The sequence below is a fragment of the Galeopterus variegatus genome, unplaced genomic scaffold, assembly GCF_000696425.1.
Source record: "Galeopterus variegatus unplaced genomic scaffold, G_variegatus-3.0.2 Scaffold42, whole genome shotgun sequence".
Taxonomy (NCBI): domain Eukaryota; kingdom Metazoa; phylum Chordata; class Mammalia; order Dermoptera; family Cynocephalidae; genus Galeopterus; species Galeopterus variegatus.
This window is the reverse complement of record NW_007726153.1, coordinates 1068691-1092671: the sequence shown is the minus strand read 5'-3', so window position 1 is coordinate 1092671 and position 23981 is coordinate 1068691.

Sequence of the window (23981 nt, the reverse complement as noted above, 5' to 3'; positions counted from 1 at the left end):
TCTTATCAAGATGCAGGCTTCTTTGTGTTTTTAACATTTTTATGTGAGATAGTCCCTACTCTTTGATCCTGTGCTGACTCTAAATTGTTTGCTGTCAGCCACACTGAAGGGCGAGCTGGTATGTCTCGGTGCCCGCTTGGTCTACCGGGCTCTTGACAGCATTATCAGGCCTCTCCAACAATCAAAGGGCTCTTACAACCCAGTAACATGCAAATTTGTTCCTTTTCTGCTTGTCTGTCTCAGCCCACATTTTCCAGCTTAGCTGCATAAAAGCAGGTGTAGATAAAATCATTCTGAAGTTGACGCTGGGTGTAGTAGATGTAAATTCATTGTTTTTAAACGACAGCTACTCAGAACATCAACTTATGGTGAATTCACCTTGCAGCTAGATGGCTGCCTTGGACTTGGTTTTCCCCTTGCTGAAGAGGTGATGCAGTTGAGTGGCTTTTATCTCAGAGCAATCTATTCACCTTTGCTGTAGCTGTCAGAAAGTAAAACCCCTGATGCTCTTTGGGTTTGCTGAGGCTTCTGGGTATGTACCTAACTATACATAGTCACTGGAGAAAATAAAGACTTCTGTAGGCGTGGCAGCTCATTTCCCATTTATATCTGTTGGCTTTTCCCCCTAGAATTTGTTCCCTTCTTTGAACACTAAAAATGCCACTAGAAAATATCAGTTAAAGAGCTCAATCTTTTTTTACATTTAAACCACCAGTAAGTGATCTGACCTTAATGAACTCCCAGTATGAAATCTCTGAAAGTCCAAGATAAGGGTTCTCAGCTCCCATGAATAATACCATATTTCCTGATCCCAGCCACAAATTAGTGTTCCGTACAATGAGAACATAGTTCTTTCTGTTGACATTTGGCAGGTTTCTTTTCACGCACGTTGGCTCTGGCACTGGTTCCGTGGTTAGGGAGGGCTCTCAAGGGCTATTTTCAATGGCAAAGGCGCACTCGTGAGCTTCAATATGAATTGGCACTAGCAGCTGTGAAAGTGAAACTTGTTAGGAGAGTTTTTTCTTTCTTTCACTTTTTAATTACTTTAAGTTTTTGTGGTAAAATAAGCATAATATAAAATTTGCCATTTGAACCATTTTAAAGTATACAATTTAATGGCATTGAGTACATTAACATTGTTGTAAAGACATCACCACCATTTATTTCCAGAACTTTTTCCATCTTCCCAAATAGAAACGCTTCCAGTAGCTCAGCTGGTTAGAGCGCAGCCTAACCAAGGTCAGTGGTTATAAACACCAAGGTCAATGGTTCGGATCCCTGTACTGGCCAGCTGCCAAAAAAAAAAAAAAAAAAAACAATAAAACTGTACCCATTGAACAGCAACTCCCCGTTCCCCTCCCCCAGCCCCAGGCAGCCTCTACACAGGCTTTGGGAAGTTCCTCCCTTCTCTGTCCTGAGACCCTCAGCTCTGGGATTTGAGTGGGAACCTGTCTTAAACCAATGACAGGACTCGATTGCATACCCTTGGCCACCATGTCTCATGAATGTAAAAGTGAAAGCCAAACAATGAGACAGGATCTTTGCTGAGGATTCTGGAAGTAAAGACAAAAGACATGGCCTCACCTCTGAGGCGTATGGTGAAGTCTGGAGTCATAGCAGCCATTCACCTATTCTGGAGAGAATTTGAAGCAGCCTGGGGGGGGGTACCCATTCTTTTTAAACATTTTTAAAAATGTAGGCCAGTTTGAGTTGGGGTTTCTCTTACAATATAAAGAATCCTAACTAATAAACTCATCTGCAGGGAATTTAAAAAGAAAGTGAGGAAACAGAGTCATTGGCTGGCTTGCTTAGGTATGTATTTTCAGACACCATAATTCATGCTTTCAACTGAGTAAAAGTAATTTTTTCTTTATTCTCTAAGGATTGTAAGAGCAACAGACCACTATATCAATGCATAGTGAAGGAATTCTCTAAATTTGGAGGGACAGTAGCATGTACAGGTTCAGCATGTGGCCTCTGGAGGCAGACAGAGGACAGGCATTTACCTTCTGACTCAATCGTTTATTGACCATGTAAACTTTTGTTCACTTTTATTTTTAACTGCGCTGAATTATTTTAGTTTCCTTGTCTGAAAAAAGATAATAATAATCTTCCTCTTGTTCCACACACACACACACAGGTTGCTGTAAGGATGAACTGAGTTAGTATTGTGACTTCTTCAGAACAGTGACTGTGCATTAGACTGGGTGTTTTATTTATTTTCTCTTTTTTCAATTTTTTATTTTATATTATTTTTTTTATTTATTATTATTTTTTTTGTCTTTTTTCGTGTCCGGCAACGGATCACAACCCTCAGTGTCTCGCCCGCACCGGACCGGGACCGGCAACGGGATCACAACCCTCGGCATTGCGCCCGCACCTCGCTCAGCCAGTGAGTGGGAACCAGTCTGTATGTGGGACCCGAACCCTCGGCGGGAGCGCCGCCGCGCTCCCAAGCGGCGCATTGTAGCAGTGCGCCACCGGGCCGGCCCCTTTTTTCAATTTTTTAAAAAAATTTTACAGTGGGTGGTTTAAACAACAGAAAATTATTTTCTTGCAGTTTGAAGGCTGAAAATCCAAGATTAAGTGGCCGGCAGCATTGGTTCTCCCAGGCCTCTCTCTGTGGCTTGCAGGTGGTGGCCCTTGTGCGACCTTTCACACAGTCTTTCCTCTGTGCATGAGTGCAGTCCTGGTGTCTCTCTGTGGGTCCAAATTTCCACTTTTATAAGGACACCAGGCAGACTGGATTGGGGTGTATCTGAACAGCCTCATTCTAAATTAATCGCCTCTTTAAAGGCCCTGTCTCCAAATATGGTTACATTCTGAGGTACCGGTGTTGGGACTTCAACATGAATTTCAGTGGACACAATTCATCCTATAACACCCTGGAACAGAAAATTTGGTCAATAAATATCGATATTATCCGTCAAATCTTTTTGGAAAGCCTGGTGTATGAAACCAATGCTGCAGGTTAAACTTCATTGACCAGGATAGGAAATCCTGGCTCCAGAACTCAGAAGCTGGCTCTGCAGAGGATGTAAAGATATCTGAAAAGCTAAGCAGGCTCTGCTGCAGGATCGTGGCTCTTTTGTTCATATGTGATTTCTTGGTGCTCAACTGGGTTGCTGAGCCACAGATGGTTCCAGCTGGTGTCAAGACTTCTCACCACTGAGTGAGACAAAGAGGGAAGGAAGAGAGCAACACAGAGAGGCGCTCGGAGGAGAGCTGAACAGCCTGCTCAACCTCGAAGGGCGCCATGGCCTTTTGCACTTGGTGGAGAGAGAGCTGGGATGTAAATGGTGTGTGAAATGTTAAATGTGGGTGAACTTTAAGCAATTGACATGGTGCTTCTGCCTCATTACCAATTTCATTTTTTCTGCTAGTGAAGCTGGAGGAAATGTTCCCAGTTTTCAGTTCTTTCTCTCCAATGAAGGACTTTAATGGTGGACTCTGGTTGGATTTACCACAGACATGCCTCAGATGATCAGCACATGCCCTTTTCTTGGTTTGTCTCCCTTGGTTGGGCTTTCAGGTGGGAGAGACACAGAAGGGACTTGGGTAATCGGGAGGCAAAAGACTGACTAACCCCCCACCTTTCTTAGTCTGGAGCTTGAGCTATTTATTGCCATACGGAACAGGCAGGAGAAAGAAGATTCTCTGTTTAGCACGTGCCCCAATACTGTAAGGCTTCAGTTTAGTATTTTAACCTTCCAGAGGTCATTCATTTGTCTTTGCATATTTTGTCTGTTTTCTTTCACACACTTGACTGTTGCAGTAGAACGTATTCTTCCAGAAATTATGCATTGACACTCTGAGGCTGCCTTACAAATTGCACATTGAATTTGCATATATCGCTGAACCAGTGAAAAAACTGTGAGCTACATTGCACCGGTGGCCACCTGCCAGGCAGCAGCTCAGTTAGGTTTTTCCCTCCCGCAGTACTTGTGCATGTATTCAAATATTTAATTTCATATTTACTCTTCAATGGCTTGAAAAAATCAATAAGAAATGAAGCAAAAATACATAAGTAAATAAATAAGAGAGAGAGAAGGATTTATACTAGTGAGAAGTTTCACAAACGATACATTTGGGACAAAGATGAAAACCAAATGAGGGGAGATGTAGCCTCAACAGAACCTAAACTGGTTAAATGTGGGTTTGAATGGGAAGAAAGGAATAGGAAGAACAGTGAAAAATTCTGAAAATATATCATCAGGGTTTGTGTTGGAATGGTGAGATGTGATCAGGAATTTTAGAATGCTTTTTTCTTTTTTGGCAGCTGGCCAGTATGGGGATCCGAACCGCTGACCTTGGTCTTATAACACTGTGCTCTAACCACCTGAGAAACCGGCCACCCCTAGGATATTTTTTAACTCCTGAGGAGTATATATTTATTGTTGGACTTTTTTCTCTAATTTCTTTGACTATTTACTATAATTAGAATTAGAATGGGCTGCTGTCAGCTATATGTTTTTGGCTGAGGCTAATTTTAATCTGCAATCCCAAACCCAAACTATTCTTTTTCATTAGGCCCTACAACATCAAAATAATGTCTGTTTATTTAAACTGTTAAACCTAAGCAAAATAAACTCCATTTTTGTCCCCTTGAGATTCTTAGTAAAATTTAAAGAAACAAAGGAAGATATAATCTGGTCCTTTTATCAGTCATTGCTGTTACCAATTCAACACTCAACAAATGGAAATTGTATTCTTAACCCTCACTAAAAAGCATTTTCTTTTCCCAAATAGACCTGACTGGGATTGCAACCTTAAGGTCCAGGTATAATCACATCTAGTTCTTTCAATTAATTGTTATATCACCCACTTGCTATATTAGTAAAAAATGTAGACATTGCATGATCTCATTCATATGTGAAAGCTAAAAAAGTTGATCTCATAGAAGTGGAGAGTAGGATGATAGATCCTAGAGTCTGGGGAAGGTTGTGGAGGGGAAAGGGAGAGAGTGGTCAGCAGACACAAAGTCACAGCTGGAGAGCAGGAATGAGTTCCAGTGTCCTACAGCACTGTTGGGTGGCCATAGTTAACAACAATTTATTGGGTATTTTCAAATAATTGGGAGAGAGGATGTTGAATGTTCCCAACACAAAGAAACGATAAATATTTGAGGTGATGGATAGGCTAGTTACCCTGATGTGATCATTACACATTGTATACATGAATCGAAATACCACGCCATATCCTGTAAGTATGTACAATTATTATGTGTCAGTTAAAAAAAATAATAAAATAATAAAAAGTAAATTTGGTGGAAAAAATCTAGGATTTCTTTCTTAGCTTTTCCTTCTTGAATTACTCAAAACTGCCTGGGGTTTATATAGTCCTTAGTCTAACTTCCACCCTTAGGAAAAAAGCATTGGTCATTTATTAATCTATTCTTGCTGTTACCTCTCATTATCCCATGGTGTGGATTTGTTTTGTTTTGTTTGTTTTGGCTGGTCAGTAGAGGGGTGTTATGAACACCCCAGATTTCAGTGTTATGAACACTGGTCTAACCAACTGAGCCAACCAGGCATGGTGTGGATTTGGAAACTGGTTGTTAGCAGTTCACAAGTCACCCTGGTCCACTCTTTGGAAGGATGCGTGCACAGGGGTCCACTGCTGTCCTTTGAGAGGGGCTCTTCCTTTCCCTTTGTGCAGGATGTGGCCTCCTCAGGTGCACTCAACTCTTTCAGTGCCACGTGCAGGCATCTTCCAGGGTACCAGTGGCCCTGGGAACAAGAGGTTGGGCATCTCCTGTTCCTAAACTCACGCCTCCCTTTCCTGCCAGGGAGGGCGGTTTTTCCCTTAGGGGCCTGGCATCTTTTCCTTTACAAATCATGAAACTCAAAATGCCTGATTACACATCTTTTCTGGATCTGTAGCCTTCCTTGTTCTTGTTTCTAAGAGAAGCCAAACAAGGACTTTGATGGGGCCCTACATCCACTCCCAAAGAGACCTGATGGAGCATCTGGCTTTATAGCTCGACTCAAGTTTCAGATCCTGAATCTCTTCCCGATCTGTCATAGCCTTCTGAGCTTTGTAAATGCTGGTGATTGACTTTCTAGCAAAATTTCTTTGACCACAACAGGCTTTCTTTCCTGATGAGTTATTTATACCATTTTTTCCATCTCCTATTTTCAATTAAAATAAAAATATTTCACAAGGATGGGAGGCAGATGGATGTAAAGAAAAAGAATCTTTTTTCTTGTTCCTAACTTCCTGCTTGCTTTTATATCCTATGCAATTGAAGCAGAAGTGGTATCAATCACTTAAGTTTGTTCCTATGTAGACTAAAGGAAATGTTGTGACTCTTTCTGTTTCTCTCTGTCCCTTTCCTTTCTCCCATTTTTTTTTTTTTTTTGGTGGTTGACCTGTACAGGGATGGATCCCTGGACCTTGGTGTTATCAGCACCACAATCTAACCATCTGAGGAAATGGCCAGCCCCACTTTCTCCCAAGTTTTTAATCAGAAGGGAATAATTGTCTATTATGAAAAGTAACTCACTGTGTTAGTGGGTAATTTAGTTAGAACACAGATGCTGCTGCTTTTGGGTATAGATGGCATGGCAAAGTAGGCATAAGAAATGGTTTTTATTAATAGCTCATATTTATATCAAAGCAAGAACTAAATCTCACCAGATTTTTAGTAGGAGGAAGTCAGATTATATAATAAATGGAGCTTGATAGATGCTTAGGCATTTGGAAAATTACAAAGCTGGTTTCCTAACTTTATTCCTTTCACCAAAATAAATTGCAGATGAATTAAAATTTAAATTTAAGAAATGGAATTATAAGAATATTACAAAAAATAACTTAATATATAAATTGATCTTTATAATGTAATGAGAGGAAAGGCTGTTTTTAAGTACCACATCAAATTTAAAAACCATAAAGTAAAGGAACAACAGATTTGACAAGGTGCAAGTGTCAAGCATTTAGTTTTGAGCATTGATTATGTGTCAGACACTGTTCTAGAAGCACGGGGTATAACAATGAACAAAACAGACAAAAATATTTCTTTATGTTTACGCTGCATTGGGCTCAGGAGGACTGAGACAGACAATTAATAAACTGGTAAGCAATACCGATGCAATATGCTGAGACGTTCTTTGGAGAAAAAGTTGGGGAATGATGCTGAACAGTGCTTCACATACCAGCTTCCTACTCTGCCTTCCACCCGGGTGTCTAATAGGCAGTTTTACCTAAAATGTCCAAAGCCGAGCTCTGGATTGTCCATCTATTCCTCTCCTCTCTATTCTGTTCCTCTTGTCTTTGTCCCATTTCAGTGAATGGCAGCTCCATCCTCCCACCGGCCAGGCCAAAGACCTCAGTGTTATCCCTGCTCCTCTCTGTTTCTCCCACCCTATGTCTACACCATGAACAAGTCTAGTCAATTCTACCTTTAAGGTAGCCCCACATAGGGTGTGGCTCACCTCTTATCACCTCCAAGTCCCTGGATGACTGAGGACAATTGAAATTGCCTCCTAAGCAGGTCTAAGCAGCTGCTGTTTCTGCCCTCATCCCCCTTCAGTTGATCCTCACACAGTTGCCACAGCAGCAGTGTCCTCAGGCCACTCCCTATTAAAACCTTCCAGTCATGACCCATCTCACTCAGATGACAGCCAAAGCCTTACTATGACTTGAAAGACCTGCATGATCTGCCCCTTTCCTTCCCTCTCTGAATTCATTCCTGTGACTGTTCCCGTCTTGCTCATTCTGTGCCAGCCATACAGTTTCCTAGCTGTTCCTCAAATAGCATGTCCTGCCTCAGGGCCTTTGCACTTGCTGTTTCCTTGTTCTGGAATACTTTTCTCCCTGACACATGCATGGCTTGCTCTCTTACTTCTTTCATGCTATTACCCAAAAGTCACTCTCTTGGTGGAGCCTTCCCTGAGCACCCTCTATGAAATTTCCACTCCTCACCTTAGCAGTTTATATCCTCCTCTCTGGTTTATTTCTTCTCTTTAGCACTGAACATTATCTAATATCCTATCACTTTTCTTATTCATTTTGTTTATTGTCTGTACCTCACACTAGAAAACACAATGTTTGTTCATTTCCAGTGCCTACAACGGTGCCTAGCACATAAGAGTCACTTAGTAAATACTGGTTGAATAATTGAATGAATAACTAATAACAGTTCTGACTTTTTAAATTAGTGACCTTTAGAGAATTAAAGATGCAAATTGGCACTCAGGAAGAAATTCAGAGCTGGAACTACTAATTTGGAAACTCATTTGCAGGAGGGGATCGCCAAACCATTAAAGTAAAGGAGATGAGATCAGTAACATGGCCCTAGAGGCCAGAGATGGGAAGGATTAAATGGCGAGAAGGCAAGAAAGAAAAAGCATGAGAGAGCCAAAACTGTGGGTCTGGGGGCAGGAGACTGGGGAGATCTGGTCCCACATTTTCTATTTGCTGGCAGAGTGATCTTGGGTAACCAAGCTGACCTCTCCAAGCTTCATTTTGTCCATCTGTAAAATTGGGGGATTTGGGATTAAATGGTCTTCAAGACCCCATCAAGCTTAAGAGGAGGAACTGCATAATATAATAGAAAGAACACAGACCTGAGGCACAGAAGGCTGGATCTAAATTCCTTTTGTAATACTTGTTAGTTCTAGACCTTGGAGAAACTATTTATGGTCTCTGAACTTCAAGTTTTTTTTTTAATTGCAAGACTGCAAGAATTGAGTTAGGTACCATGTATGAAGACACTAAAAATGGTGCTGGCACATAGAAGGTGTTCAGTATTCAACCATTGAATCTGAGCTAATGTTCATGAATGTAAACTTGTGATTATAAAAAGGAATGGAGGGCTATTTTATTTCTATGAAATTTTTGCCCTACTTATCCTCAGAAGCTTTGGCTAACAAAGGTAAATAAAAAGTAGAGCAGAAGACGATTAAAAGTATCAAAAGGACAAAAATGAAGTAGAAGGGACAGAGGAATCAATAATACCTTGTTCCTGACATAGTTTAGGTACAAAGTTGGACACTGAATCTAGCTCTGAGTTTCTTAGCAGCAAAATGAAACCCAGGAATATATTGCCTTTTATAATTAGCAGTAGAGCCTCTAAGAAAGTACACATACTTATGCATAGAGAAGTTTCTTGTGTGTGACATATGGCTGATCATGCCAGTCATTATGTCATTACAGAGAGAACACTGGAAACCTTGGGCAATGTCCTTTTCCATGGTTTGGTAGTTTAATGTGAACTAAGAAGATCACAAAGATAGAATAAAGCTTTTTGTTTGTCTGTTTCTGGATTCAGAGAATGAGAAAATCCAAGTGGTTTCAAAATGGAATGATTAAAAATTTGTCCTGGCTTCAAGGAATACAGAGAAAAGAATAAGATCAAAAGTAACCTCCTTAGCCCTTGTTAGCTTTTGCTTACCTCTTATATTACTTTTGAACAAAGAACAGTATCTACTGTTCAGCAACCATTTTACATATTTAAACAAACCAACTAGATTTCTTTCAATTCATTTTAAATTATGAGAATTTCACTTGTCCTAGTATGAAAACAGGAACAATTTCTTTAAGGTATAAAGACTCTACACCACTTGAATACTTTACACATAGAAGTGAGTTGTCTCCACTTTTGTTCCTGAACTGAGCCTGTCCATTCCCATTCACACACTATCATATCACTTTTTTAAAACTCTGGAAGATACATGATTACGTGTTGCAAGAATTAAGGAAAGATGTCATGGTGGTTTCTTTCTAGACTTTTGATTTAGGACTTTGTTATCCCTGCAGGTAAAAGAAAGCAGTTTGAAGAAAAGATAAACTTGGGAGAAAAATTAAATGACCCCCAGATCAACTTCAACTTATAGAGTTCTATACACATGTATTAGTTATCTATGCTGTTTAACAAAGGAACACAAATTTGGAGGCTTCAAACAACACACGTTTGTTATCTCGTAGTTTCTGTGGATCTGGAGTCCAGGCACAGCAATGCTCAGTCTCCTGCTCAGGGTCTCACAAGGCTGCAATCAAGGTCTCAGCCACGGCTGGGGTCTCATCTGAGGCTGGACCAGGGAAGGATTTGCTTCCTAGTTCACACAGTTATTGGCAGCATTTGGTTCTTTTTTCTTTTTTTTTTTTTTTTTGTGAGACTGGCGGCACCATGCTCAGCCAGTGAGCACAGCGGCCATCCCTATACAGGATCCAAACCCGCGGCAGGAGCGCTGCTGCGCTCCCAGCGCCGCACTCTCCCGAGTGCGCCACGGGCTCGGCCCAGCATTTGGTTCTTTGAGGCCTGTCCGACTGAGGCATTTGTTTCTTGCTGGCTGTCATCTGGATGCTACCCTCAGTCCCTTGCTACCTGGACCTTACCAACAATGCCTGCTTGCTTCCTCAAAGCCAGCAAGGGAAACTTTCAGCAAGACAGGCGTTACAATCTTATGTAACGTAATTTTATATTTTCCATACTTCCCTTTCCCTTTGCTGTTTTCTCTTTGTTAGAAGCAAGTGACATCTGCCACCCACACTCAAGTGGAAGGGAGCACACAGGAGCATGGAATCAGGAGGTGGGGACCATAGGGACCCCTTGAGAGTCTGTCCTCCACAGTACACAACTGTGCATTGCAATCCATCTCAAATAAAAGTTTTGCAAATATTTTTGGAATGACAATCAAATCTGCAAAGGCAATAATTAGTTAGTTTTCATTTCTAGACTCCTTTCTCTCTCTTTCGTGTACCCTTCAGAGCCTTCTGCCAACATTTTCTCCCTTTCAGTTGTTGTCCCCTCCTGCCTGCCTTCACAGTTTCTGGCAATTGCTTTCTCTCGCTTTCTGAAGTTTAAACGCTCATTCTCACCTACAGAGTTCAAATAACAGCACCTCACATGAAATCTTCTATCCTCCCTCATTCTCGAAGGTTCTCATGTGGCTGCTTTGAAAACAGAATCTTTTCCTTCTTCCTTTTCCTTCTCTTGTTCTGTTTACCACACTGTCCCACTTCAATCTTCCTGCTTTAAACAGTTTTCTACTTTATACACTGGAGGGCACTTCTTTTCCTGAATCATTCCCTGTAAGTATCACTGATTTTGAAAAACCTGCTGATGCTCCTCTATTTCTAAAGACGTATGCATTTTTTAGAGCTGAGATGATCTGTGTGGCATCTCACCCAGGTCCAGATCTCAGATTTCTTTTTCCTTGGCACACAAGATCATCTCAAGTTTTTAAGTGACTTCCTGCAATTTGCTCAGCTGGCTCTAAGTTAAGGTCCAAGGCTTCCTTTTTGATAACTGGCACCTACTCAGATGGAATGACCACATTCACTATTTCAAGTGTTCATTTTATTTTCCAGCAACTAGGTTCTTTTTTTTCAAGACTGCCCTGTCTAGGTTAGTGAGTGTTTTCCATAAGTAACTCTAGGAGACACACATGGGTTCCAGGTGTATGGCCCAGCCCTGGGCTGGGTGCCAGGGCCAGTTTCATGGGCATGTCCCATGCTCAGGAGGGCCCTGTGCTTGCTTTAATGCTCATTACCATCATCTTGAAATTCTTGATAATTTTATCATTGAACTTATGCTTTGTATGTAAAGTCTGATGGGACAATGTGGCATGTACGTGAGCAGAGGATATTTGCATAGTACATATGTCATCACTTTCACATGTAGCATTTGTGATGCCCTGTGAGCACAAAATTCTGGTAAACCTACCATGCGTGGGAGCTCAGGGAAATTGAAAGTGAGAACCAGTAAGCACGAGACTGAGTATGTAGGGGCTGGCACAGATGGGCCGTGCTTCCCTTTGAATGAAAACTTGCTTCAAATGCAGAAAGAGGCAGTTGTGTCCTAAGCATGACAAATGACCAAGGAACCTTATCATATCTTTCCTTGCTCATATTACTTCCCTATTAGTCAACCACTTATTCTGAAAATGAGGACATGGAAGAAAAAGGAAGAATAAAATAAACCCATAGTTCCTTTTCCATTCAAGTCTTTCTTACTCATCAATAAGCTGAAGATAGAGAGTGTTGGTAGAATGTGTATCAAGAAGCAAAATGAAAACCATGGAGTCAGTTTTGTGCAGCATTTTCACTGCTCAGGTAAGATCAGAATACACTTGTATTACAAACAACGAAATAATTTTGCTGATTTCCGCATGTGAGTTAGATGTGCTTATCTTTTCATTTAAAACTGGCAGTGCACTATAAAAAGATGAACAATAAAATTTATGCTAATATTTGATTTTCTTTTTTACTTAGAACTGTATTAAATAGCAAATAAAAAAACCCCACCATAACAGGTTGAGAGAGAGACCATAGATGAAAGGAAAAAGGTTATATTTTAGTGCCCACAACTGTACTTTTTTCCTGCACAGGGCATCCTACACTTTCACTTTCAGTGGGCCTGGTAAATTATGCAGCTGTGCTTGCTGGGGGTACTGACCAGGGTAGGAGGAGGATTCCCTCCATTCTACAAATTCATATGTGACATCCGTGGAATCCCCAAGGCCATCAAAAGTCTAGAAGAAAGCTCCCAAATATTGCTTATGATAGCTCATTTCATTCCCTTTTATTCCTTAGAGCAGAATTATAGGCAGGGCAAGACATTGATTTTCTCAGCTCTCAAGGCTGTGGGCAGAACCACATCTGGTTGAAACTTCCAGGTCTGGGCTGTTCTGGGCTCCAGCAGGATCATTCATTGACATCAGGAAGCTATATACATGGAGGGGAAGGTTGGGAAACATTGCCTTAGAAAGGTCTAGCTGTGGTTGAGATCAAAAGATTTTTTAAAAATCTATAATCTAAGATGCTAGTGAGGAGACTAGAGAAGATACCTCCATTAACATGGAGGTGACAACTTCAAGACCATTGAAAATGTTATCAGTTTTGGTTAGGGTCAGCTGAGTAGGGGAGAACATGAAGCAAACAATGTCAATGATGCAGTTGACTCTCATGAGTCGTGATAATTGTGTTCCCTCAAGTCACAGTGAAAGCTGAATTAGCAAATTCTGAATCATCATCCCTAGGGAAAACACAGGGCTCGGTTCTTGCAAGCCTCTAGTTATAACATTCTCAACTGATCAATACATAACTTTGTTTTATATGTGTTTCTGTTCAAAGACATATTAGTTTATATATCTATATATATCTCTATATATAGAGAGAGATATATAGAGATATATATAGATATATATATGTATATTGTTGATTCATTAACATTGAATTTGCCACCAAGAACACTGTAATGTGCCTGAATGAAGCCTATCTAACACATGGATTTTCTCTGTGAGACACAGCACAGACTCCTTGAGTTTAGGTACACTGCACAGCACTTCAGCCCTGTGCTTGGAGGCCACTGTAAACAGCAAAATTAACACAAAGCACAAAAATATGAAAAACATGGTGCTAAATAGACCATGAGAAGGACCCTAGATTTAGTAGGAGAGCTGAAATGAGAAAGCAGAACATCACCTTGCTGAATGTCTGCTGTGCTGTGTGCATCAAACAACTGAAATTTTTCACTGTTTTGTGCATATGTGTGTTCACGAATGACTGTGTAAGTGCCATGAATTTTAGTGGGCAGGTGGATTTGCAAATATGGAATCCACGAATAATGTATTACAAAAACACCAGCTATGTACTTAATTCTAATATTTAATGTAGTGTTTCAAACCTCCAGAATTTGGCCCCTTTGTGGAGTAAAATGTCAAATGAAAATGAAATGATAAATACTAGGAAGTGAGGGGCTGCATGGCACACTTTTTCTGTACAATTCTTTTTTTTAAAAATTTAATTATTTTAGCAACTGGGCAGAATAGGGATTGAACCCTGGACTTGATGCTAACAGCACCACATTCTAACCAACTGAGCTAACCGGCCAGCCAGTATTCCACAATTCTTATAAGGATGTGGGGGGAGGAAAAAACTTTCCCCTTTCCTTCTTAGTTTTAGTGGCTGGGGCCTGTGAGATAAACTGACAACAGAAAGGTTAACAGGAGAAAAAGCAGAGCATCACACGTGCAATGTGCACACATGTGGGAGAACTCAGTGATGTGTAACTCAAAGGGGTGGTTAGAATTTGGAGCTTATACGCCATCCTAATGAAGGTGATAGATTGTGGAGAAGTGACTAGCAAAGGAAAGGAGGGGGCTGGGATCCTAGGGGAGGTAAATTGTGGGGAGATGACTAGGAAATGTATGGTAGGTAAGAGTTGTTTAGTAAGGTCGTTTTGCAGATAAGATAGTTTTCTTTCTGGTAAGAAAAGCGGGGAATGTTTACAAACAAAAATTGCTGTCACCTTTACAATGAGAAATTTATGCCCGGCTTTTAGGTAGAAAGGAAGAGGGCAGAGTGTTTCTCTTGTGTCTGCTTTTTCTCAATTGTCTTCAGCTCAAAATAATCCTTATGCCAAAGTGGCATATTTTGGGATGGTGTATTCTGATCCCCTTCAGGTGGAATTGACAATTATCATGGCAGAGCAGATAAAGGTTTTTTGTTGATGTTACTATTGTAGCTATTGTTGAGAGTTCATTTGATAAAATCACGCCAACTAAGACATGGATAAAGTTTTCACAGAGGTGAGAACTGCATACAACTGTATAAAAGATTGTTCCAGAGTGAATTCCTATTGTTGGTTTCGGGTTTGATAAACACAGCAGGAAAAACTCTTGGGTCAATGGCCTGAATAGACAGCATGTTTTAGTTGAGACTCTCTTTTATCTGCTAAACTTGCAAGATTTGCTAGTTAGGAGTTTATAGGGACTCTAAGTCCTAGTTTGAAAATGGGGATTAAAAAGCAGCATTAAGGGTTCAGTTATTCATCTTCATAGCAGTTTTAAAAAGGGGGTTACGGGGCCGGCCCGGTGGCGCACTGGATAGTGCGCCGCTTGGGAAGTGCAGCGGCGCTCCCGCCTGAGGTTTGGATCCCACATACAGACCGGTTCCCGCTCACTGGCTGAGCGAGGCGCAGGAGCAACACCGAGGCTTGCAATCCCGTTGCCGGTCCCCGGTCCGGTACAGGGGCAACACCGAGGGTTGCGATCCGTTGCCGGACACGGAAAAAAGACAAAAGACAAAAATAAATAAATAAATAAATAAATGAATAAATAAAAGGGGGGTTACGCCATGGATCAAAAATATTAAAAAAAAAATAAAAAATAATACAGAAACAAAAAAATACAAATTAAAAAACTAATACAGTATAACAACTATTTACACAGTGTTTATATTGTATTAGGTATTATAAGTAATCTACAAATGATTTAAAGTATACTGGAAGATGTGTGTAGGTTACATGCAAATACAACACCATTTTATATAAGGAACTTGTGCATCCACAAATCTTGGTATCCGTTGAGGGTCCTGGAACTAATCCCCCATGGATGCAGAGAGAGAACAGGACACACATGCCAGAATATGGATCATTCTTGAAAACATTATGCTAAGTGAAAGAAGCCAGTTAGAAAGGACCACACATTGTATGATTCCATTGATACGAAAAATGTCCAGAGCAGACAAATTCCTAGAGACAGAAAGTCAATTGGTGGTTGCCCATGACTGGAGCAGTTGGCAGGCATGGGAGTGACGGCTAATGGGTATGGGGTTTCTTTTTGGGGGGTGATTAAAGTATTCTAAAATTGATTGTGGTAGTGGCTGTATGATTCTGTGAATATACTAAACACCATTGAATTGTACACTCTAAGTGGATGAATTTTATGGTATGTGAATTACATCTCAATGAAGCTTTTATGAAAAATAAATAAATAAAAAGAGGGTTGCAAAGTGGTTTCGGGGAAGGGGATTTCTGCTCCCAGACCTGTTTTCTGCACTAGATGCATGCCCAGTGAATACCTTGGAACTGCATAGGAATTCCTTCAGGTGGAGCTGGCTCATGCTCCTTAATCACAGCCAGCCCCTTTTCTGCTGCCTTACACATGCACTTACCACTGTGTTACCTGCTAGGCCAAGGAGGCAGTTCTAGAAGCTACCCCCAGAGTCCACTGGCCTAAATGGTACCAGGACAGAGGCAAGCCCTCCCTTGCTCTCGCACTGTCCCCCTCATCACTCCTTCTCTAGGCCAGAGGGAGGAACTTGCTGGTTTTTGCTGCATCAATCACAGCCTTGACCCTCCCTTGAGTTTAGGCTTTTCCATATTTGGGTTTCTCTATTTTGAAATTAGAATATACTTCTTGATAATAGCAATAAGTCACATGCAGTGGGAGGTCAGATGCCTGAGGTTTTAGGGGTACTTAGCTTCTTTTCCTTTTTCATGCTTCACAATTGTGATGAAGTCAGCACAGACCACCCTTCACCATTTCTTATTGCTTAATTAAGAAACATCTCAGAATTTTCTCCCTATTAGTTACAGGCAGATAAGAAGGAAAAAATATTTTAACAGATGCTAAAGAGTCTTTCCAATGATTTGGAGATTAGGAGAGTGCCTTTTATAGAGCTCCCAAAATGTTCCTTGGCTGCTTCTGCCAGAGTTGAAAAGAATTTAGTGGCTGAGTTCTTAATGAAAAGCCAAGATGCTCTGACAAAGAACTCCTGGGCAACTATTACTCTGGCTCCAAAGAGTTCTTGCAAATTAAATTTTATTCTTGTCCTTTATGATCTATATCAGGCAGTAGGTATAACAGCATGACTGAAATATTCTTGCCTTACCCTGTTTTTTATAAAAGCACCCATTCATTAATATATGTGTACCAGCAGGAAATATGAAATGGCCTGTTCTAGTTAAAAAGCCAGATATTGTATTGTCAACCTTGTAGTCAAAAGGCAGGGTAAGTACGATTTGAGTTTGGGGACAGAGTAATCACTATCTCCATCTGGTAGCACATTCTTTATCTGAACTCAAACCTCTTATGTGTTTTAAGTGCTTATGGGGCATCTTGCTAGGAAACCTAATAAAGGATTACTTTTTAAAGGGTACCTTGAAAGCTTTTCAAGATTGCCTTTGTCTAATCACACAATATCACATCTGGCATGATTGCCATCGCTATAAAGCAAAATCTTTTAATAGTATTTATTAAGTACTTTCCAAAGATGCATAATCACCAATGTGAGTTGGTGTTAATAGAGAGTCGTTAGTCAGCTCAGACTTCAATATTTGTGGAAAAGGCAGGCTCAGCATGAAACATGTAATGAATGTTAAGCAAATACAGTACACAACATCCCCGCAGCCTGACTCCTCTCCCTGATGGATGGGAACACTGCATTTCACAGTCTAGCTGCTTGGTAATTTCTGAACACTGTCTCTAACATATTTGGCACGAAATATCATGAGCTAAACAAGCATGAGGAACACAGCAGCTAAAGGAAGCCTTATGGGGAGGAATGGTATTTACCTTAATGACCATGGCTTAGGAAATTGCCATATTCCACACTGGGTTAATAAAGGCTCGGGGCGAAGTGGAGAGTGAACGGGCAGCAGCGCTGGCTGAGAGTGTGGAGGAAATGTCAAGCACCTTCTTCCAGTTGTCACTGAAACATCAGAGCTTTCCTCTCCTTGCTGCTCCCTCCCCAGTCCTACAGCCCAGAGCAGTGCTGAGTGAGATAAGAATTGTGGTTAGGTATTTCAACAGCTGGGAAGGTATTTTCTGGCCATTCTCTAGATAATGGAGTGCTATACACAGGGTAATAAATAGGGGGAGTTCGATTATAAAGCTATAATTCAGTCAAGAGGTTAGATGATCTCATAAACAGTCTGCACAAAGCCACTGTGATTTGTCTTGATAGGATCAGGACCTTAAGATTGAACAAGAAATTTGCTAGTCAATATTTTGCCTGGCTTGTTTCTTTACAGTATAGAGTTTGTGTGTGTGGGGGGGGAAACCAGGTTTCCATTTGATTGATTATTCTAACCCATATATATTTATGTACATGTACATATGGCTTTATGTATATCCCAGGCCCCAGGACACATACAGGAAAGACAATTTTTAAAATCTTGGCAGAGTGAAAGCATATATGGAAATAAAGTGATCATTGACTATTTTTCATATGCTTTTCCTTCAATGAAGCCCACACTAGGTCATTCTTTCCAGAAGAGCCTCTCTCCTTCCTTTGGGCTGCTACATAGCAGTAGTACCTTGTCTCCCCAAGTGACCTCGAGGTATTTCCAGCTCTGGTGACTTCAGCATTTTTCTATCTGCTAAATTCTAGCTGTATGGGATCTTGGACAAGTCATCTGACTTACCTGTGCTTCAATTTCCTCACCCATCTAATTAGGGCCACAATAGTACCTACTATTTGTTTTGGAATGTTTTACTCTTAGAATAAGATGAATTAATATACAGTAAGGGGTTAGAATAGTTTCTAGGCATTGTTATTACTGGTGTTGCTTTTGTTATTATTTTTTTAGTTGGTGTTATTATTTTCTTTCTGAGCAGAGGGAATATGTCTTGATCAATTATATACCTGCCCAAACATATATCACAGTGCAGGGCACTGAGCAATAAATATATGAATTGCATTTCGATCTCTGGCTAGATTTTACAAGTCTTGTATAATATTTTAAATTCTAATAGACACCATCTCTACTCTGTAGACATTTGTGCCCAACTGATCCTTAAAGGAATCTTTAGGAATAGGTAATCTTACGAAAGAAACCCTGAAGTACGCTTTGATTAAATCAAAGGTGAGTAATTTAATCAAAGGGTAGATTCCTTTCTGCCAGTGGCAGTCAATCTAAGGGTATCTGGTTTTTTGTTTTTGGCTTTTTTTGGTAGCTAGCTGGTACAAGGAGAGGTATCTTTTTATATGCTGGGTATCAGTAAGTGGCACTTTTTTTTTTTTTAAATCACTTTGTTCTCTTTGGATCACATCCTTCCAGATGTCAAGCAGAACATCTCAGGTTTTGTAAATCCAATGTAAGGATCAATTGGACATTGTTGCAAGTAGTTTATTAGAGATAATAACTGAATGAGTGAAGTTTGTGAATAAGCTAGAATGGACTCATCATCAGCTCTATGATAACTTCACACCATTACTTCCCTGCATTCTGGTATTGCTCATCTGAATGGGAGAGAACAGGTGGAGTTACATTTGGTGCACAGGAGGTTCTTGTGTCCTGCCTGCTGAGGCAGGAGACAGGCTGAAACCTCTGGTATAAATGGCCAGCCCAGCAATAGGGGTCAAGAAATTGTTCATACAGGTGACTCAGAAAACAAAGAAAATGCTAATCGTTGTTGTGAGACTACTAAAATTGGCAGATGGAGAAAAGCTTCAAATTACCTCTCTCTAGCAGCAGCAAATGGAATCGAAATACAACTTCTGGGGCAGCACCAATTGTCAGTGGTTTTGTTCACTGACATATTCAGCAAAATTGCTGAAAAGCAGAATGGGTCAATAATTTGGAATTAAGCTCTGTAGTGGATTGAATTATGTCCCCCAAAACTCATTGAAGCTTGAATTCTGTCCCCCAAGTTTTATGTATTAGAAACTTGGCCCCCATTGGGACTGTTAACAGGGTGGGAAATCCTATGATGTTAATTGAAAGGTGGAGCCTTGAAGAAGTGATTAGACTGTAGGATCACGCCACAGTGAGTGAATTGAAAATGGTGGTCAAGGGCGTGGTTCAGAGGGCTTTGAAAGAAGAGAGGGGAGAGTCTGTCTCTCTCTGCTGTCTCTGCTCCACCATTTTCACAATGTGACACCCTGCTGTCACTGAAGTCATCACCAAAGAAAGCCTTCACCAGCTGTGTTCCCTGGACTTTGGGCTTCCCAGCCTCTGAAACTGTAAGCAATAAATTTTGTTTCCTTATAAATTACTCAGTTCCAGATATTTTGTTATAAGCAACAGAAATGGACTAATAAAGCTCCAAGTGTGATCCATTTGAGATGAAAACAGGATAATGTTTAGAGCTGGGCATTTCTGAGTTGGGATTATACAGTGTACATAACAATGTCAGAATTATTTTTAGATTCTTGATTCTGATTCCAGATGTTTTTCAATATAAGTAGACAGGGTAGATTTAAATAGGAAAGTTAGTGGTGGATAACATAGCTCAGTACTTCTTCAGCTTGGTGGATATTTTGAAAAATTATAAAGTATCATAAACATGTGAGTGTAAATTGATCTTGTGAACAGTCGTTATTTATACCTAAGGTGACCATATGATTTATCATTCAAATCATGGACACTGTGGTGAGTGAAAGGTTTGCTGTTAATAATTATACTTTATATATAATTATACATAATATAAAATAATAACATTATTTAATGTTATATTAAGCAATAATATAATTATATATAATTATAATTATAATGGGACTGTCTCAGACAATTTGGGACATATGAACTTTTTATTTATACCAGGTGAGTAGAAAAAAATATTTATTCAGTGTACCATAGTTCTTCTGTAACTTCTTTTTAAGTTTTTCATTAGGTGCCACTATTTTGTACTATTTGTAGGGAATCCTCTCTTTGAAAGGAGACTTTCACCATAGAGGTTCAGAAATGGTCAGATAAATGTAGAAAAATTATCACGTGTGCCAGTGGCAGTAGATTTCTGCTCTTCTCTATTTATTTATTTTACCTGCCCCCATCTGATCCCATGTGAGTCACAAAGAGGTGAAAGATCACAGGACTTCTCCAGAGGAAGAAAGATTTTGGGTGTGGGGGAAGTCTATTTTGTTGTTTCTTAGAGAAAGCCATTTTGTTTACTCCTTTCTCCTGGCTCATGCTCTCTGTCCAGTAATTCATTAGTCAGTGTAGTTTTCCCTTTTTCAGTAAAACAACAACAACAACAAAAAAAACCCATTAAGCTCAAAAACAAGCACATGCCCAGAGCCCAGGGTTATTTTCAGCTGTATAAAAATAGCCTTCATATGCTAATTCACGTACAATGTTTCAAACAAACAAAAATCAATATAATCATTCCTGTGTCACTAACAAGCTTTTGATAAAACCGTTTGGGTGAAGCTTCTTAGGCTTATTATAACTTGGGGACATCTCCTTTTTGACATGCAGGAATTGATATGATAGTTTATATGATTCAGAACTGGAGATAGTTTATATGATTCAGAATCAGAAGACTGCCTGGGTATCATTCTACCAGACTCAGCTTAGAGAACTGGTTACTGAGCTCCTGCAGCTGAACTGCTGGACTGCTTCCATAAACTAGTAGGAGGTTGACAGGAACCAGAATGATTTATTCAAGTCCACAGGATTTGGGTGGCCTTGAGGTAAGGGAGGAAAGAAAGGGAGAGAATAAACCAAAACAAGTTGAGACTGTGTTGGCTCCACCATGTAGCTGTACAATAGGGGTGGTAACTCTTGCCTGGTCAAGATTATGAAAGAAAGTCAATGTGGAAGCTCCCTTTAGGGTGAAATGTTTTATGCAAATACAAGCATGTTCTGTCAAGAAAGAGAAACACGCAGAGTTTTGTAGACAAACCTTTCCCTGACTTGATATTCACCTTTCTGAAATGTCTACAGAGAACCTTTTCAAAGACACAACCTGTCATCAGTAACCCTGATCCTCTTAGGGAAGGAAGGTGATAGCCCATGCCTTTTAAGCAGGCATGAGGTAGAAATCAACAGTGAAAGCAGCTTTAACTGCATGAAGAAAGGGACAAAGGTCCCTGTACTTTGGTCTCTAAGTTAACAGAGAAAACCATCAGCAGGACTTTGCTTGGGCTGGGTCTTCAAAGTCATAGTCCTTCACAAGATGTTTTAACAGTCAGTATAGTCAACAAAGCAGTCAAACTAGTTTTCTGTTTGAATGAACCCATTGTTGAATTGTTTTGATTTCTATTTTGGGTCCACTCAACCATCAGAATGGCTAATGTATGTGAAGAGTCACTGGATGTCGGGCTGAGCACTGTGGATGGTTTGCTTCCTGATGCTTAAATCGAATTAACAAACAAAGCGAAAGTGGAGTTAATATGTGTTCCTGTCCGAGGCATCAAATGTGGGCTCAAAGTGGCTGTGAAGTTCAAAACTATACAAGGACAAGTTTATGTACTTCGGATTTTAATTTTGAAAGGATTTTAACTTAGAAAGCAACTAAATGGCACTCCGTGTTAGAATAAAAATTTATATCTATCCTCTGAAACACTAAGAATCATAGATTCTTGTTCTCTTACTTCTTGCCAATTTGCACACTCGTTGCCTATTTTCAGAACTCTCTTGGATAATTCAACTGAGTTTGGAATTGAAAAACCAAAAGTATTCTTATGTACCTTTATTTTTTCCTGCCCAGTTCTTACAGGTCTGGGTTCGTATCATGGTCTCCTTTGTGTGGCTGGGCAAGTTAATTAATCTTACTGTGTCTTATTTTATTCAGTATAAAATGGGCATTATTATTCCTATGTCACAGAGATCCTATAAAGATGAAGTACAAATAAAAAAAAAGAGAAAAAAAGAAAAGAAAAGAAAAAAGAACAAAAGAATAAATAAAAGAAGATGAAGTGCATAAAGATCTTGGCACAGCTCCTTGCTAGAACGTGCTTTAAAATGTTAGTAAATGCTACCATCAGGGCTGCTGTATAGAGCTGTGACCTATTATGGCTCAGGCTTCACCAGCTGGTGAGACCTTAGCTTTGACCATCAAGCTTCACATGTCTGCCACGTTTAGCTCTTCAGCCACCTCCCATCACTCAACAACTCACTTACCAGAAGATCCTTCCCAGGCTGAGGTCTTCCTGACTGGAAATCTCCATCCCTAGGTCGGCTCATGGCTGTTTTCTTTAGGTTTTAGCTCAAATTCCACCTGAGGAGGCTCTGCTGGACCACTAACATAAAGGAGATTCCCCTCCCTGGTCACTGTCCCATATCTTGTTTTATTTCCTTCATGTCACATCCCATTTTCAAAATCATCTTGTTCATTTGCTTACTTATGTGCTGTCTGTCTCCCCCCCAACCAGGGTGTAAGTTGTCTTGAGGGCAGAAATTTTGATGTCTTGCTCTTGTATCCAGAACCGTGTGTAGCACATAATAATTGCTCATTAAGTATCTTTTGAAAGAATGAATAGCAGCCTAAGTCAATTATTAGTATTTAAAAATCCATAAATGCTTGTTCTTATTGAAGAGAAGCTGACTTAATTCAAGGTAAATATTCTTCTGCTCTCTTGAATCCAGTTTGTAAGCTTTCTTTCTGCTTCTCTCCAAACTTGAGCACTCACAGGGTACAATTTTCATTTTTTTGCTCTGTTTTATGCTTGAAGGTGTACAAGAGCATGAGCTCTGTAAGCAGGCTACAAAGGCAGGAATCTAATTCCTCCCGGCTTTGCTGTGTGTCCCATTTGTGAGCCAATAAAATATGCTTGGCCACATGTTTATCCCAGCAAATAAACGTGTGTCTATGGAATGGAAATGTATCTGTGCTAAATCAATTGTGAATGTTTATTCAAATAGACTTAATTTTGTGGCTATATCTTTCTAGCTCTCAAGATACAAAAGCAACACTCCATCTGTAATTGCCACTATTTTACAAGCTGGTATTTTTAAAAATCAATGTCATTTTGATACACATACTTGTGTATATATTTTAACTATATTCTAACCTATTTTTCCAAAGATCAAGTTAAAATAAATATTGTTACCTGATAAAAGTGTCTGTGGTTTCATTTATTTATTTTTCTAAAATCATATGGATGTTTTTCCTTCCCAATAAATTGGTTTCAGTTTACTTCCAAATAAAATTTCTCATATTCTGATTTTTAGATGGAATTATCCTAAAATTCCTGAATTACTTTGCAAAAATCACTTTCCTCAATAAAAATCAAAATAGTAATAATGCGAGCTAAATTATAATACTTTTTACAGTTAAATGCTGTGTTCTTGATACCTTTATTTTTTATCAGAGTATTCTTAAAATAAGTGATGTATTTGTAATAATCATGGTTAACTGCATTAAGGAATGAATAATTTTCAGCTGGTGGTTTTTGACAACCAGTGACACATCACCTAGAGCAGAATTAGCACAGAATAGGAGTTCAATAAATATCTCTTAAATGAATCTTTAGCAGGTTATACAATATTTAGCATGCTTGAGAACATAAAACATTTCAGAAATATA